We start from the raw sequence: 17,937 nt of genomic DNA, 5'->3' as shown, positions 1-17,937 counted from the left end.
TTCTCCTGATAGCATTTTTCATAGAACATTCCAACACTGTGACAGCTAGCCAGTAGAGATGAAAATTCCAGGTTGATACCAGCTTGATTCCTATACATTATATGATTCAAATATGTGGTGTCTTAAGCAATAAGGCATTATCATCAATTCTGGAAGGTAATTATGAGAGATAGAAATAGCCTATAATATTTTCTGTAGGACTATATGGTACACCATTGACCAAAAACTCTGAAAGAAGTATTCCATATCTGGCACTGGGCTTTTAATTTGATGCCCTGTGGTGTCTGGGGAAACACTGTCTCCTCATTATCAGGTAGAAACTATAACTATTTTATACATGCGTATGTATATATTTTAGGAAACAATAGTGGTAGAGTTCCATAACGCATTTCCCAAATTCTTTAATGTTAAATATTGTTCTCTATAATCCTGCCTCTGTCCTGCCCTCTGATCACCTACCTGATTTAGCCCCTTATAAATCTACCCAGTGAGACTACTTCTAACTACCCTATTTAATATTACAACCTATCTCAAAGATTCCCCATCTCCTTGCCCTGAATGATTTATTGTGATACACCACCAAGTACAACCTATTTACGTTTTATTTGTCCACACTTTCTGAATTCCTCTATATATTATAATTATTTGATATATCAAGTTCTTAGAATAATGCACATTGACAGAACTTGATAGATATGAAATGCATGATGAAAACTATTTTCACTATTTTCCAGCAAACTTCCATATGTGACCTTTGATGTGCAGATCATGTATATGGTCACCCAGGATGTGAGAGTGAATGAAAATGACATGGTCTATGATCTGAGGATGCTGTCTGTGTATATTGGAAGGTGATCCCACAAGTAAACATAGTATAACAACGTAAGTGCCATAAGTTACTGAGACTGTTCAGGAAAGGAGGGTCGTGGTAGGCTGTTTTTGTAGGGTTGATATTAAGCATTCTTGTGGGTCAACAGGAAGAGTAAAAATGAAAGGAGAAAGCAGGTTTCCTTTGAATGATGTTGTTCTCATGGAAGAGTATGTTACAGGACCTGTGTTTCCAGGCACAAGGATATAAATGTGGAAAATAGCTGTCAGTCCTTTTTGTGCAAGCACCTCTGCAGATAGCTCTTGGCTAGCAGCATCAAATTCAGGGCACAATATTTCTATCTTTGTGGTCTTCCCTGCATCTCTGCCAGGATGATGCTTTTGCTCAGAAAGAGGCACCTCATCCTCTGATTGTTTTATGCCAAGTTGGTGAAGTGCCTGTGATTGTTTCCCAGCATTCCACAGTTGAAGTTTGCTTGTGTAGCCTTATGGTGTTTTTTATGCCTGCCCTGCTTGCAGGCTGCATATGTTGTACCGTTTTACACTTGGAGAGCTTCCAAAATGTGCAAGAGAGAATAAGACCACAGTGGGGTATTCGGGCAAAGAATCTGGATTCCCTAAATCAAAGAGTTGAAAAAGCCCTGAGAACTCAGCTGTCACTTATGGACTCTTGTTAGTATTACAGAAAAACCATCCTAGGAATGCTAGCATTTTCCTGATACATACAATTAAATGGAATTTATATTAATTCTAAGTAACAAGCTACCTATTAAAATTGAACATAGAAAATACAATATGATAATGTTAGTTACCATTCTTGATAGTTTATTTGTGTAAATGACAGGTACTCTGTTTGAAGCTGGAGTAAGTTTAATAGCCTTCATTTTCTGGACTTAGGTAGTTAAACTATTGAGAAATCGAAATATTGCTGTTTTGTAACACATGATGTTGGCTAGGAATTTGTCTTTGTAAAGTCTATTGCTGAAGCATATTGTTTCTTCATTGATGCTGACCTTTCAGAATGATGTACATAGGACTGGGTAGAAGAGAAGCCTTTGTAAAGTGATCACACTGGGTACTTACAGTTCAACTCTTTTTTTTTTTTTTGGTTTTACGAGACAGGGTTTCTCTGTATTGTTTTGGAGGCTCTCGGTCCAGCCTGGCCTCGAACTCACAGAGATCTGCCTGCCTCTGCCTCCCGAGTGCTGGGATTAAAGGTGTGTGCCACCACCGCCTGGCTACAGTTCAACTCTTAAGAGTTACTTTCAGTGAATGAAACATATAGGGATATAGTGATGGGGGAATTATTGGAGAACAGTGAAGGAATTGCTTTAAAAATACAGTAGGTGCTATGACATGTTGTAGAAACCCAAGACATGATCCTTTCTAATTAAGTAGATTAAACACACATACCTAAGAATAGTATGTGGCACATGTTCAAAATTCTGAATGTGCATGGTGACAACCAGGAGTGCTGTTTCTACATGATGTTTACTGAAATTGAGAAGAAGTGAACAGAGCATGATGTATAAGATGAGACTGCTTGATGGTTGAGCCTTGTGAATAGAGATGAGGCAGCAAGTATGTCTCTAAGTAGCAACAAAAGCAAACACGTGGGTAGTTGCATAAAGACTAAGGATAGAACACATATGATCATATTGAAAGAGTCAAACCCAAAAGCTTGATAGAACCCAGAAAATATTTGACATCTTGAGTGCTGAGTTGACCATCTGAGATTTATTCTTTTGGAAATGAAGAGGGATAGGACTCTGGTCGGAGTGGCAGTATGAGGAAATAATGCTTACCCCAGAAAGTACTGGATCCTGATGACATAAGCAAGGTCTAAGAATAGAGAACAGATTGAAATATATACAAAATCCACCCAGTATTGGTCAAGAAAGATACCCCTAGAGTAAGGCTCTCAAGACTTGAAGTCCAGTCTCACCTGTTAGGTGTGAGTTGTGGTATTGGATAAATCACTTAACTTCCCAGTGTGTTGATTTCTTTAGAGTCTGATTGACATTCCTCATGTCCATGGCTAAAGTGGACTGCACAGGATTTAAAGAATTTGTTTTAATGTATTTTTTATCTTTTATGTAGTGTGTGTGCACTCACAACCATGCCCACATGTGCCATGGCATGCAAGGAGAGGGCAGAGAAGGACTTAAAGGAGTTGATCCTCTCCTTTTATCCCTTGGGGTCTGGGGAATCAAACTTAGGTCCCCAGACCTGCTTTTACGCACTGAGATGTCTCACTAGCCCATGCAGAAGGGCTTAAGAGCAATGATGAGATTTTAATGAATGTTGGCTACTTTTATTATTAAAGAAAAGTGCCAGCTTGATTCCACATAGAGCCCACTGATGAGGTTTCTCTAAAATAGAGACGATGAGGACTCCTATATCGGGGAAACGTGGTCACTTTCACTTAAAGCCTTGCTCTAAAGCTTCCTGACATAGAGCAGGCATTGGTGACTCTTAATTGACTAATTCATGGCCCCACAGGCCAGGACACACACTAACTGGGAAAACTTCTAATTTGGATACTTGTTAAACGTGGCAAATAATCAGTGCCTTTAGTCTCTGTGCTGAAGTCAGCCACCTCATTTGGGTTACTTGTAGAATGACTACAACCGAAGACATGAAGTATAAGCCTTTGTTTGGGGAAACTGGATACATTTTTGCTATAGCCAAAACAAACTCCTTTGGACAAATAAAAGTTGACTTGGAAATTTTGAAATAAAACTGCAAGCCAAACAGGATGTAGCCTGATTAGAGAGGAAATGATTCATTGGATTCACGCAAGGGGTCAGCTCTATTTGTGAAAGACTTTAAACAATTGTTTGGTTTTTATCTCAATCCTTGGTGCTGCTGGGCTGCTCAGCTGTGGACTATTGAAGGCAGAAAATTAGAAGCCAGGTAGAAACAACACAAATTTCCTCTCTGTCTCTCTGACTCTTTGTCTCTGTCTCTGTCTCTGTCTCTCTCTCTCTCTCTCTGTGTTTGCACATATGAATATATCCATATTAATCCCTTTGCTAGCTAGCTACTTTACTTATAACTGTGTGCTTCCAAATGATTTTTTAAAACTCTAGCATGCTTTTGGCAGAGGTAGCTCTCTTGTCCACGAATAGAAGGTATCAGGAACAAAGATACCAGGTGAAAATTGTCAGAAAGTAGAAGGACACAGTTAAAGAGCCCTCTCTTCTTCCTGTTCTCATGAAATACAGGGTATGGAGTGGTAAGTGCTTAGAGGATTTACAGCCACATGATGGGGAGCAGCAGAGCTGTCACCTGCTTCACTATGCAGAGTGCCCAGCTTAACCCATCTTTCTTTGGCAACTGTGCCCCAGTGAGAAAAGCTAGCAGTCCATATGCTGAGTAGGCACCATGCCATTTTGACAGGCGTGAGTGTCGGCAAGAAAGGGACCATGTATGAGCATCAAATGTGTTTGTTGTGGGAAGGATTCTAGGCCAGGAATATTAAAATAACTGTCTGTCCTTCGCTCTAGCACATATGGTTAAGGAGATATGCTATGATGACTCACATTAACATTGGAAAAAATATATATAGAATTTGCAGCCATGCTAAGTAAGTTTCTGGTGTTGATAAATTGGGCTTGGAATCTTCACAAAGGAAGGCTGTAGAGAGACATACATAGTGATAATGGTTCCTTCCCTATGTATCAAGTAGAATTTATTAAATTCAAACATTATTACAGTTCTCCTGAACTGATGGACAGGGTGAAGGATCCTATTAGACTTCTCTGAGAGGTCCTCAGGTATTTCCTGGCACAGTTTGAAAAGTAAATGTGATAGGTTGGGCTCATTTAATAATTCAATTCTAAAGAAATTAAATTGATGTTAGCAATGTTAGTTCAACTATTTTCCTGCTACAGGGACCATTTGTTTAAAAATCATTAAAGGGCTTTAAATGACATTGTCCTGACATTTTGTATGATTAAATTAAGGGAATTAGTATAAAGTCATTTCATTGCTCCTTAGCTTTCTAAGTGAATACCTTAAGTCCCTATATGGGAAAAAGGGAGTCACTGGGCCATCTTTTATAGTTTCGGTGATTTGTGTATATGGGTCTGTTGACTTTATAAATGTTTATTTATGAAATGGCTTCATTTCACAATGACTTGTCCCTTCATGGATTTCAAAAGGTTTAACTCCTTGGAAAGGCAGCAGTACATTTTGTATAGGATACTCCATGGAAAAATCTAAAGGCGCCCATGCAAGTTTTGATAATAGTCCATAAGGTGTTTAAGTGTAAACTTGCATGCACATATACACATCTCCCCCTCCAAACCCACACAAGCTTGGCATTTGTCACTTTTGTAAGTCTGGAGAGGCACATCTAGCGCTAGTAAGTTGGCCTCCCTAGGAGCTGCCCTAGTAAGAATCTCAGTGTGTGTCGGAGAGGCGTCTCATTAAAGAATGTTTCTCAAAATTACCAACAAGTTTAACATAACACATCATTTCCTTACACACATCATTTTTATTATTCATTGACTCACTATAACCTGTCTGGGAAGGCTTGTTTACCTGGTTTTACTATTATTGATTGTTACTATTATTGTGTCTGAAAAATACACCTAGATCATTGCCTGGTGCATATTCACAGCTCAACAAATATTTCCTTCAATGAATTAATGAATGAACCAGCCCTTACTCTGAGATAGCTGAAAGACAGATGCCTGGAGTCCATTCAATAATAATTCTTATAGCAGAAGTCACACTGATCCCCATCAACTGCCCCATCCCAAATAAAGAAATTCATTTTAATATAGCCAATTGAATCACTCTTATCTAAAGTGTGAGTGAAAATTTAGGAAACTTTAATATTGATACTGATCTGTCACATACACACTAAGTTAAAATGAGTGTGCTTGCTTTGCAAACACAGCCTCATGGCAAACCTCCCAGCTTCCTCTTCCAACCAGATGGCCTCCCCTAAGCCCAACCCTACATAGAATTCTCAAGATGGAGTTGGCCCTGCCTCAGATCCAAATCAGGATTTTGGGATGGGATGAGGAATGAGCACTTCCACAAGCTTTGCAGGTGGGTCTTATGTAATATCAAGGCCTGAGAAACACAGAGATTGGAGCTTCCTGCTCTTACATGGATTATTTACTTATTCTCACTAGAGAGTCTTGGGACACTCACAACCTTTGCAATAGTAGATAAAAGTTTCATAGTTTTGTGACTACTCAAAGTTGGGTAAAGACCGATTTCATCACCACCTTCATGAGATCCAGCAAATAAAAGAGAAATTTTACTGCAGTCTTAAACAGGACAATAAAGAAGAAACTGGGTGTTGTTTTGATTTCTTATTTACAGCTCAGCAAAAACAATAGAACATGTACTGCATCCAATTTCCCCTCCCCTTCCTGGTATGCTTAGGGGCAGGACCCCTACACCCACACATTAGAGATTAGAGACAATGTTTTCTTCAAGTGGAGAATTTCTGAAAAGATACCCATACTGGGCATATCAATTATAAAAAGTGCCTGGAGCTTAGGTGGACTCTAAGAGGAGTTGGGAACAGGTGTTTGACTGTTCCAACATCCCCTTGGCTGAAGGCTTAAGAGAGAAGCAATGTCTCAGCCACCCCATTGTCAAAATCTGATTTGTGATGATCAAGCAACAGTACCAGGACAGAGCCAGTACTTAGGGGAGTCACCCTTGTTCTGCTGGTCCCTATATGCTGGTAGAGATGAGCCCCTATCTTTGCTATGCAGGAAGCTGGTAGAGATGAGCCCCTATCTTTGCTATGCAGGAAGCAACCTTGTAACAAGTATTCTTTGTAGAAATGTAGGAAATTTCTTGCTGAAACGACAATAATAATTATTACTTTCTTTTGAGAACCTGTCATTTCCATGCTCCATGGTGGGAGTAGAGGGAATCCTTTGGTAACAGGATGAGAACTCAGAGAGGAAGTGCATTTGAGTATTGCAGCCTTCCCAAGAGGATAAGAGCACACAGGTCCCCACCTCTATAGGATCTGGGACAAGTCATGTCACTCATTTGAAACTAGCATCTCCTCTTGGGTCTTCTGGAGGCTTTGGATAACACTTCTTAATTGGAAAAGTGATTGCTTTTAAAGGTATATTTCATCATGGATAAGTTTTTAATGCTTTTTATAAGCCTCAGTACATATTGAACATTTAAATGAAATAAATGTAGGCCTAAGGGAGGGAGGGAAGGAAATTCAGACATTTTAGGACACACACAAAATGTGCATGACATGAAAGCACAGAGGACTCTTTGGGAGAAGGAAGGGGTAAGTCAGATGAGAGAGAAAGGGACAGGGGAGAGCAAATTGTGGAGGGATATGAAGAAGGCACCATGATATGTGTGTGTGAAAATGTCCTAATGAACATTTTTATCCTACTTAAAACAATTGAATAGCTGCCTTCTCAATAGCTTAATACGACAGTGTTTGTGCAGTAACTGTTACAATACAGAAAATGCCCTGTTACTATGGAGGACACTAAAAAGAGTAGATAATCTGGATTCCTACTAATTTAGCATCAAAATGTATGACAAGATGAAGAGGTACTTTAAACACTTTAAAGTAATCAATCAGGTGAATCTTACTGGATCAAAGTAAGGTATGTTTTCAAAAGACTAATAATATTAGTTTATATGTGCCAAGTCCTTCTTATGCAATGGGTGCAATTTTAGTTCTTATGCCCTTGTCATGAAAACAATCTTGCAAAAAATTCTCCAATTAACTGTTTTACATATAAGAAATGAGACCCTAGGTCTGGTTCACACTCAGTAGGCCACAGAAGTAATGAGTGGGTCAGAGGAAACAGGAAGGATTTGAATGGAGAGCTCCTGGCTCCACTAGGTGGACTCTGACAGCACACTAAGTCAATGAATGCTATGTTCTGATCTTTGAGCATGTTCCAAGCTATGAAGGGGAAGTCTTTGGACCGAGGAAAACATTTCAGAAAGGAGAGAGTATACTCTCTGACAGCAGAGGAGCAACCTAAGCCATGTGGAGTAAATGATGCTCCCTTAAATTTGGAAAAACTACCAGGTTTATTCAGAACAGTGAACAATAACTGTTGGCAGCTAAATAGATAATACTTTGTGTTATGCATGTATTATTTGACTTTAAAAATCTCTTAACTTGATGCAAATTGAATCACTCTTTATATGAGTAATTTGTAATTAGTTAATAAGAATTATTTGATAATATTTATGCATAATTAGTTCTATTAAGGAAAAGCACAGAGGCCTGCAAAATGCATAGATTATGTGTTCATTGAAGAAAGATAAAAATTACTTGCTCACTTAAAAATCCACATAGTTTATCATGCAGAAGTCTGTAACAGACAAACCAGCTTCTATTTCCTATTTTAATAATCCTACAAGGACCTCTATTTTGTATAGCTTCCAATCAAGGAAGCTAAGACGAATGAGTCCCTAGTTCCATGTATGAATTCAGCATCACCTGATTGTGCTCTCCTGATGCCTGTTTATTGGTGTAGTTGTAGACATATGACTTGAGCAGGTTCAACTGGACTGAAAGAAAATGCTTGTATCACAGGACAGCCTTATCTAAGGTTTCTGCTGGCTGTAAGATCTGAAGTGCACATCCACACACATAATAGTGTGATGAATGAACAGCACATACTTGTCTTGTACTAGGAACTACAAAACAAAGCAAATGATTTAAACTGCATGTTGCCTTCTTACAACAACCACAGGAAGGAAACAGTACTTCCATCATTTCGCAAACAGAAGTTGAGAGAATTCAAGTAATGTTCTCAGGTTTCACAGTTCAGGGTTGGTTGAACCAAGATTTTTGACTAATAACCCTCTTTCTGTAGGCTCTCCCACTCTTTTTCTGTTATGTAAAATAAAACAATTTTCTTGATAGCAGAGTTTAACTTGCGTTTTCTTCATTTCATTTCTTGTCAAAGTATTTATAATACTTTTAGATAAAGTTGGTCAAAGGTTATAAATTTGAAACTGTACGACAAATCTTGTTTACAGCTACATTTGCTTTAGAGAGGGTTTATATTTGTCCTAAATAATGGCTAATGTTTAGAGGTAAGATATTTCACATAAGAATAAAAGCTTATTATGCAAGTACCAAGGAGGCACAGGCAGGAGTTACTAGAGTGAGGTCAGCTTGAGCTACATAGGAAATTCAAGGCTGGTCTGGACTGCATGAAACTCTATCTCAAAATAAAACAAAGCTAAAATGACAAAACAGAAACCCAAAGCAAAAACCACAACAAGAGGACATTACAGCATCTACGGAGTTTCTGTAAGCTATGGTGACTCCAGTTACTCCTCAGCAGTGGGGAGGGGGGACTTGGAGGAATGCCTGGTGCATTTAGTGCTTACTACAGAAGCTTGAGGGCTGTGGTAGTGATTGAGCACCCACCTACAAGCTCAGCAGGAAAGAACACATCTGTATCCTCAGTCCTGGAAAGGTGGAGAGAGGCAACTCCCTAGCCAGCCAGTCTCACTGAGTCAGTTGTCTCCAGGTTGGGCTAGAGACTCTGTTCAAAACAAACAAATAATAAGTAAGGTGGAGAGCAGTAGAAGAAGAAATTTGATGACAACATCTGGCCTCCACTTGCACGTGCATACATGAATATGATCACACACACACATTCATGAACACACACACACAAGCAGGTATATGCATATCCACTACACATACACACACTCACTAAAACAAAGCAAAACACTGCTGAGTAGCTAAGTAGGAGCTGTGTTCTGGTGTACTAGAGATGACCTTGTCCCTCAGTCTGAATATGGTCTATCTCTGGGACTTCTCCCATGTACCTGAACCTGCAGATGCCCAAGTCACTTATCTAAAACTTCCCATACCCTCCCAACATCTTTTAAATTATCTCCATCTTACTTGTAATAAGGAGACCCTGTACACAGTTTTAGAATTGCTTTGATCAGGGAATGATGACAAGGGTAAAAGTCTGCATATTCTGAAAACAGATCATTTTTGTTCCTGAATATTTTCAGTCTGCAGCTGGTTGAGCATGCCCATATGAACCCCATGGATGTGAAGGGTCAGCTGTACTCTGTGACTTAGCTATTTCCACTTATTTTAATTACCAAACATTTCTTTGGGCGTTTTGGGATATAATCTTGCTGTGGTCAGTAAAAGAAAATTTTAATATGCCTTATTTCACTTGGAGAAAAATAATGGGATTAACATTCCATTTACTTTTCCTGGTGTAAATGTTACACTATAGCTAGCAAAAGATCAATTCTCCCTTCTTGAAACCAGCTAAGGTATTGTTAATAGAAGTGGGTCTCAGAAAAGACTCTCTGAAAGGAGTACAGGGATCTGAGGGTGTAGCTCAGGTCTAGACTGTCTCCCTTGTATGCACAAGACTTTGGATTTTTATCTCAGAAGTATGAGTAAAAAGAAGGGATGCTGTTGGGTAAGATGAATGCTATCGTACTTTCTGGCTAAGCAATCAGCGGTAGATACATACCCCTAAAACAGTGCATTGACGTCAGATAACTTCAAGCCAGTAGGTCCCTCGTTCAGTAAGCTAATGTTTAAGATCTTACCACATGAATCATTCGTGGAGTGAAGGAAAGAGCCTGCGGAATGTCTTCCTTGGTGGCAGGCATATGGATGAGATGTGGTGTTGGAGGGTGTCCAAAACTCAGATTTCCAGAGAGCTTGGCAGGAACCTGAGGGGAGGGATTAAGAAGTAGGAGGTTGTTTTAAAGCTGAAAGCATCTGTGCCAGTAGAATAAAACCCCCTCCACCCTCTGCCTCTATCTTGCCAAGGCTCTGCCATGGTTTATTCTAGAAATCCAGGTGGGACTTCTTTTCAGAAACTCAAGAAGCAAATTCCGTATTTACAAAGAGAGAAGGCAGACTTGATAGAAAGCTGTCCATGATGGTCCATGCCTCTAATTAACACCCCCCGCCGCCCCTTGTAGTTTGGGCTTTTTTTTTGCGACGTTTATGTAATAGCTGGAGTTAGGGAGAATAAGAGGATGGGAACTGGAGCTTAAAGGAGCTTGTTGCAGCAATCTCTGTAAGAGCAGGCTGAAGTGATGTGAGAGCGAGATAAACAGCATGCTGCCTCATCCACATCAGACCCCAGCTACCAGTGCCCGCCCCGCATCACAAGGAGGATGGATGCCCGCAGAGGGATCCAGCTCAGAATCTGAACACAGCTTCTTTCAAAATGAAACCCATTTTGGATTTGTAAAATAGCTTCTACTCGGTTACAAAGGGAGGAGACGCTTCTAGAATTCTTAACAACAGTTTGTCCCCTTTGCTCCCTGCATGTTGGGGGAAGAACTTCAAATGAAGAGCAGATGTGGCAGGAGAAATGGCAACAAAGCTTCTGCAAGTGGAAAATTCCGCAGTACTTTGGAGCATTTTCCGGAAGACTGAACTTGTGTGCAATCTTTGCTGTTGAAATTGTGTTCCTTTTGTTTGCGTATTTGTTCGTAATGAGACAAGTGAGTGCTGTGCCAGTGCTTGCGTATCTTGGAATCTAGAAAAATAAAGCAAAACAGAAATTTCAGAGGAAAATACTCTTTCGGTTAATGGCTACTATTGTAACATCTTCTGGAAAGAGCTCTTCAAGAGAAAGAGATCTAACAGTGTTTGTTTACTTTCTTTCAGTAACCACCCCCCCCTGTCCCCACGCCCCCATACCCCAATTAAACTCTTGAATTCTGTTTTAATGGGACGTTTGTAGCCTGTTTTCTTAAGAGCCAAAACAGTTATCCTTGAAGTGTGTGTGTGTGTGTGTGTGAGAGAGAGAGAGAGAGAGAGAGAGAGAGAGAGAGAGAGAGAGAGAGAGAGAGAGAGAGAGAGAGAGAGAGAGAGAGAGAGAGAGAGAGAGAGAGAGAGAGAGAGAGAGAGAGAGAGAGAGAGAGAGAGAGAAGGGCTTATAACCTTTACAAATTAAAACTTCAATTTTCAGATGTGGTCATGTGATGGTGAACACTCTTATTTTCTGAGAAGTAGAGACTCTTAAAAAGATGGGTAGCAAGAGCTAGGTTATGATGACTAATACTATTAGTCCAGCTAATATTTATAATTTCTATGACTATGTTGCTGAATTATACTTGCCAGATAGTCAATCAAGACCAGTGTGCAATTTACTGTGTTTTACCTCTGATATTTTAGCTTGGACATAAACAGTCAATGCTTCAAGAACAGAAGGTTTCCAGAGATTTCCATGTCTGTTTAATTTTGGAGCTACAGGTGAAAGGTTCATCAATTAACAGATAAAATAGTGTTCACTAGCAAGTAATAAACACAGATGCTTTAAAAGGTACAGTCTGGGTGTGCTGATAACCTGTGGCTAAGGAGGAGGAGTCACCCCACTGTTCAGATTCTGAGCCACTGGGCTCTTGAGTAATTTCCCATGGACTTGCTTTGTTCCCTCGGTAGAAAACTTGTGTCAAGTAGAGTTTTGGAAAAGTACTTAATGGTAGTGTATGCTTTTTCTTCCTCTTTAGCTTTTTCTGGTAGACAAGGCTTAGGCTGGTCCTCTGAATGAAAAGGTCATAAGTATAGCCTCCACCTTGATGATAGCTTGATAATTATTGGATATATATATTAGCCTTCGTAAGGCCGGCTCATCAGATCTTAACCTGATCTGCTGACTTGGAGACTTATAAGCTCATAGAAATCTTACTGCCTTAAGCCATTAAATTTGGGACTATTTTTATTATGTCATATTATTCTTCAGCAGGGAAAATATTTTAGCTCAAAGAAGACCTTTATAATTAAGATATGAAGAAAAAAGATGTCTATAGGTATGTTCCTTGTAATTGGTATGTAAGAAATCTTTTAAGAGCTTAAGTAGTGAGAAGCAGCAATTAAATAACATCTGAGAGGTAGTTATATCTTTAAAATACAGATTTAGTTAGAACAAGTAGAAAGATTTATTCCTTCCTCAGGAAGAGTGTTAGACATGTAACATTGTATATCTTCAGTATGTATGTATGTTATCTTTGATTTCCTTACAAATGTATATTTACATTGTTAATATTGTTCCTTCCATGTGCATTTTTTGGTTTTATGCTCAGCAATTGGATTGATGTCAAAATTTGAAGGCTTTCAAAAACTTGGGATAAAAATCAAAGAGAAAGTGAACTGAAAAAATTCTATAGAGGTAAAATAAGATTTGGGATTTTTAAAAAATTTTTATAACAAAATATGTCTGTTAGAGAACTGTTGTGATATGGATCTGCCCAGATGGGCAAGTACTAGCCCTATTGAAATGGCAGCTTTCTTGATAATTTTATACTGATAATGTACCGCAAATTAACAGAGCCTTTTTAAAGATGAACATGATATAAAATGAGCCCTATCTTAGTCTTCTTGCAAATGCAAATTGCCAGTCGTGGGATGCTTTAGAAATGACTGTATAGTCTTGAGCTATATTGACTTAAATAAGTATCTGTAAAATGAGGACAATTTAGATCTTCTTCATTCTGGGAAACTGTGTTCTCATTCTGCTACAGCTGGCCTGGTTGCAGAGACCACAGACATGTCAATTTGGGAAAGATTTCATACTCCATCTAGTACAAATCAGGATTTCCTAGTTGTAAAATAAATAGTGTCCTAAGTTTTCCATATTTGGGAGATCAGCATAGTTAACAACCCAGGCCCAGTTCTATCAAAATTTATACCTATGTGTCCAAGTCCTTAATTGAAATAGACAATCCCAGTCCACCATGTTTAATAATGAACATTTATGATATTCAGTGATAATTATAAACCTGTTCTTTCTGAGCTATTTCCTAGCTCAGTGAATGGCAACATCCATTCAGTTATTGAATCCTCTTAGTTTTCATTATTATTTATTTTATTTTGCTCCTTCCCCTTCCACAACTAATTGCTAAATGCTGTAAACTCAACTTCCCAAACAGCTTCACATTTTTCCTTTTCTATAATAACAGAAACCAGATGCTTGTTTGAATCACTCTTATCATCTCCTAACTTCCTTTTAAAAGTCTTCATAATCTCCATATAAAGTGGAAGGTTCTGGCTAGGGTGTAAATCAAATTATGACAATCTCACTAAAAACAATTTGATAAGATTTTTTTAATCTTAAGTACATAAAGCTTTCTCATACCTGGCACTGGACTTTTTATTTGGCAGCCTATAGCTATTGAGAGTCACCTCGTCCTTTGCATAGGATAATGCCAATTAAGCTCATATATATATATATATATATGTATATATATATACATTTATTTATGTATGTATGTATACATGATTGGGTGGATATATCTACTCTTATGTATTATTGCCAAATGGACATGTCACACATGATTCATTTGTTATTTTGTCATGTGGTTATCTCCTTAATTGTCTACAAAATTTGGGTGAGTGTTGGTCTCCCTTTCATTCATTAATATGCTTTTATTATCCTAGAGAACTCATCCATATTCCCCTAGGCATAGGAAACCCTCAAATCCAGTTATTTTCGTTCTCAAGGACTTCCTGCCCTGGCAGCTGTGCTCAACCTTTCTACATGTCCACATGACATTGTCATCTATAAATTCATAGCTCAAAACAACACAATTGAGTTACAAATTGAATTATTCTTTCTCACTTTTATATATTGTGATTTTAAGATATTTTCTACATTTTAAATTTTTCTCTCAATTTACCCCTTCCATTTTTGTCTCTGTTGTCACTAACAATATAGCACCAAATTCTGTTTCCTTGCTGAATGTCATGTCAACATTTAGTATAGGTGAACATTTTCACCGTTATTTGATTCTACTCTATTCCTGTGGGGGGGGTTGTTGCCTACTCTAGCACTTTCTTCTTTTTCTAAAACAAGCCACGCATAAAACTTCTTACCTCTGATAATCCCCCCTTTTTTTTACAGTCATTACTGTTCCTCATCAATTCATATATTTTCAGACCACCTGCATTTGCTAGGGTGTCTTGACTGCCTTTTACATTGAGTTCTAGGGCGTGGGCATGGTCAACAGGCTCCTTCAGGTTGGACACCTGTTTCTTATCTAGTTTTACTGTTCCTTCTTCTCATTCCTATGGCCTCTAGTATTTATTTATCCTGTGATCTCAACATATTTGTAAAGATTAAAGATGTATTGACTAAAGTAATGCAAGAAAAACTGTCAAAAGAGAAACTTAAACACAAGTCAGTTCTCCCAATGAATTATGTTTTGATGTTAAGTACAAATGTTTATATGACCAGTTCAGTAAGTGTATTAGTCAGAGTTCTCTCAAGGAACAAAACTGAAGATGTATACACACACACACACACTCATACATATACACATATATACACATACATACATACATACATACATACATACTCACATATGGGATTAATTAGAGTGACTTACTAGCTGTGGAGTTGGTGGTCCAACAATGTCTGTCTCACCACTGAAAGGTCAAGAATCCCTTAATGTTTAGCCCATGAGACTGAATGTCTCAGCAGTCTCAATTTGGTGCTGAAGTCCCAGGGAATTCCTAGAGATTTGCTGGTTTTCAGTCTGCATTGGAATTCTGAAGAAGTAGGCTTTAATACTAGTGAAGGAATGCTTCAGCAAAAGGATGTCAGTGAGAGTAGGGGCAAGCAGACAAAAAAAAAACCAAAAAACAAAAAAAAACCCAAAAAACAAAAGCTTCGTTTTTCCATGTTCTTTTATGTGTAGGTTACCACCAGGAGGTGTGGCCTAGATTTAGGATGGGTTTTCTTACCTCAAATGACTCATTCAAGAAAATTCCACACAGGTGCATTCAATTGCTTGGTTTTAGTTGATTCCAGATGTTGTCAAGTTAACAACAAAGATTAGCCATCACAGTAAGGCACTGTGAAATATTATTGCTATCATTAGTTTTACTTGTGAGGTTTTAAATTTTATCAACATTGTCTAGCATAATGAGACACATACATATATACATATGTATGAATATACACACATAAACATGTGTAAAAATAGATGTTGAATTAATTTTAAAGGAATTTAAATATAAAATAGAATAAAAGTCACTTGAGATTTTAACCAGAGTTCATATCTTCAGAAGGTCAGTATACAAATTCAGTGGTAGAAGCAATTCAGGGATTGACACAAATTAGTAAGAACTGCAGTAAAATCCAAAGTGTGAGCTCTGTTTGGAAATGCTCAAATCATTAGTATAGATGAACACTTACGCCAAAGAAAATATGTCTATGGACAATATTGACTTCCATTGTTTTAAAAACTAGTTTTAATAATAGGCTTATTTAGAAGTAATTTTGTCAAGAGACAGTCAAAACTGCAGCAGAATCCTAATTGTATTGAAAATCTAAACAGTTCCTGGCTTAAGTGAGGAGTGAGTGAGAGTTGCCTTTTCCACAAATTCTTGACTAAAGTAAATATATCCTATGTGGGAGGATATTCTAAAGGAACGAGAGAAGGAAGGAAGACAGTTTTTGTGTGGGTCTTTTCTTCTGCTCCAGAATTGTGAGCATATAGAGTGCAAGTCGAGGAGGAAAGAAAAGAAAAGCCCTGTCTCCCAGCCTTTGTGGGTCCCTGTCATCTTAGCAGGTGGGAATCCAGGCTTCTCTAGGGAGATTTTCAAAGACTTCTTAAAGAAAAGCAGACTCCATCATGCTCTAATGCAGTCAGGAGAAATTAATTGAGAAAAGAAACAATGGACACACAATGTGGCAGTACTATTGTTCACATAGCCCTTTATATTCTGGCCCAAAACATTCTTTCTTGGTGAAGCTTCTTTCATCTCAGAAGCCTGATCATTCAGGGGAGGTTTTAACCTGAGTTCAGTCAAAGTCTACTTAGAAAACCCTTTTCCTTATGATCATCTGCTTTCTAGACAACAACATTGATGGGGGAAGTCCTTCTGTGTATGTTTTGTCCTATTGGTTGATAAATAAAGTACTGTTGGCCAATAGAGAAGCAAGATAAGTGGGACTACGAGTCGAGGAGGATTCTGGGAAATGTAGTCAAAAGTCTCCATATGATCCCAGGAGGAGAGAAGGCAAGTCTGGTGTTCTTGATAAGATAAGATCTTATAAATGCATATTAGTAATTATGGTTTAATAATTAAGTCAGAGCTAGATATTAAGAAATCATAACAAATAGCCAACAGCTTCATAATTAGTGTAGTGCCCTGAGTATTCATTTGAGACTGATGCGTCTCTGGGACCAGGCTGATAGGAAGAATGCACACTACACAACATAGTGTATGATAAACTCTGACATATCTAAGAGTGTAATATTGAAACATCTTAGTCATAGGAATAACCACTATGGATATGATTTTTTATAAAACTCAAGACCACGTTATTAGTTTTTATACTCTTTTCCACAAGTCAAAATGTATATCCTTGAATCTAGTTCTTCCTGGTAGTATTTTCAATGCATTTACTTGATCTATATAACACTACCCTACTTTCATCACATTCTTGCTTCAGACAATAGATTATCCTCTGCTTCAGTTAACCAATCCTTGCTTGTATGCTTTATTTAACCAAACTAAAAAGAATGTAGCTCCAGAATTGTGGGACTCTCTCTATTTCCATATTTCTTAGAGAATTCTCCAATACATTGGACAATCAGTGTTTTGTATAAACAAAAAACAGTCTGCAAGTGTTACCACAACACAGGCACAGACAAATATTAATTTTCTGGGTCATTCTTGTTCAGAGACAACCTAGTAAAAACAGAACCACATACTTCACTACAAAACACAAGTGAGAATGCTTGCCTTGGAACGTGACTTGCATTGGAAGCCATGTTTTGTTTTCTGTTCTACCACGCTTAATTCATGGTTTGCCTTTTGTCATTATATAAGCAGATTTAGTTTTGATTTTCTTTATTATTTCCTGTTTTTCTCTGATGATTTAAGAACAGCTTCCGAAGCCTTATTTATATTTCTAAATTAATGGTGTGTGTAGGGGAATGGGACCTAGCAGTGAAAAGAGAAAAGTAAGCGCTCAAAAATGAGTCCATAAATGAATTTCTGAGTAATGTTTGCTGACAAAATTGTGCTGTGATTTTCTTTTCTCCCAGTTTCTCGTCTGTAGATAACAATGCTGTGTGCATGTCTTTATGGTCTTTACTTTGTCTTTTTAGAGCCTG

At 38.1% G+C, this 17,937-nt stretch overlaps 1 long non-coding RNA gene across 1 annotated transcript in view; it reads right to left on the bottom strand.

Moving 5' to 3' along the window:
• The window catches only part of LOC121140353, a 35,405-nt gene extending 24,187 nt beyond the window's left edge, over positions 1–11,218 (bottom strand). The window contains exons 1-2 of the long non-coding RNA XR_005877142.1: positions 10,399–11,218; positions 9,239–9,356 (exon numbers count right to left, since the gene is read on the bottom strand). This is a non-coding gene — a long non-coding RNA (uncharacterized LOC121140353). The remainder of the gene's footprint in view (positions 1–9,238; positions 9,357–10,398) is intronic.
• Between the last annotated feature and the right edge of the window lie 6,719 nt (positions 11,219–17,937).

This window comes from Mesocricetus auratus, unplaced genomic scaffold (genome assembly GCF_017639785.1).
Source record: "Mesocricetus auratus isolate SY011 unplaced genomic scaffold, BCM_Maur_2.0 Super-Scaffold_100004, whole genome shotgun sequence".
Taxonomy (NCBI): domain Eukaryota; kingdom Metazoa; phylum Chordata; class Mammalia; order Rodentia; family Cricetidae; genus Mesocricetus; species Mesocricetus auratus.
Note: the sequence above shows the minus strand (reverse complement) of the source record. Positions and strands in the feature narration are given on the sequence as shown.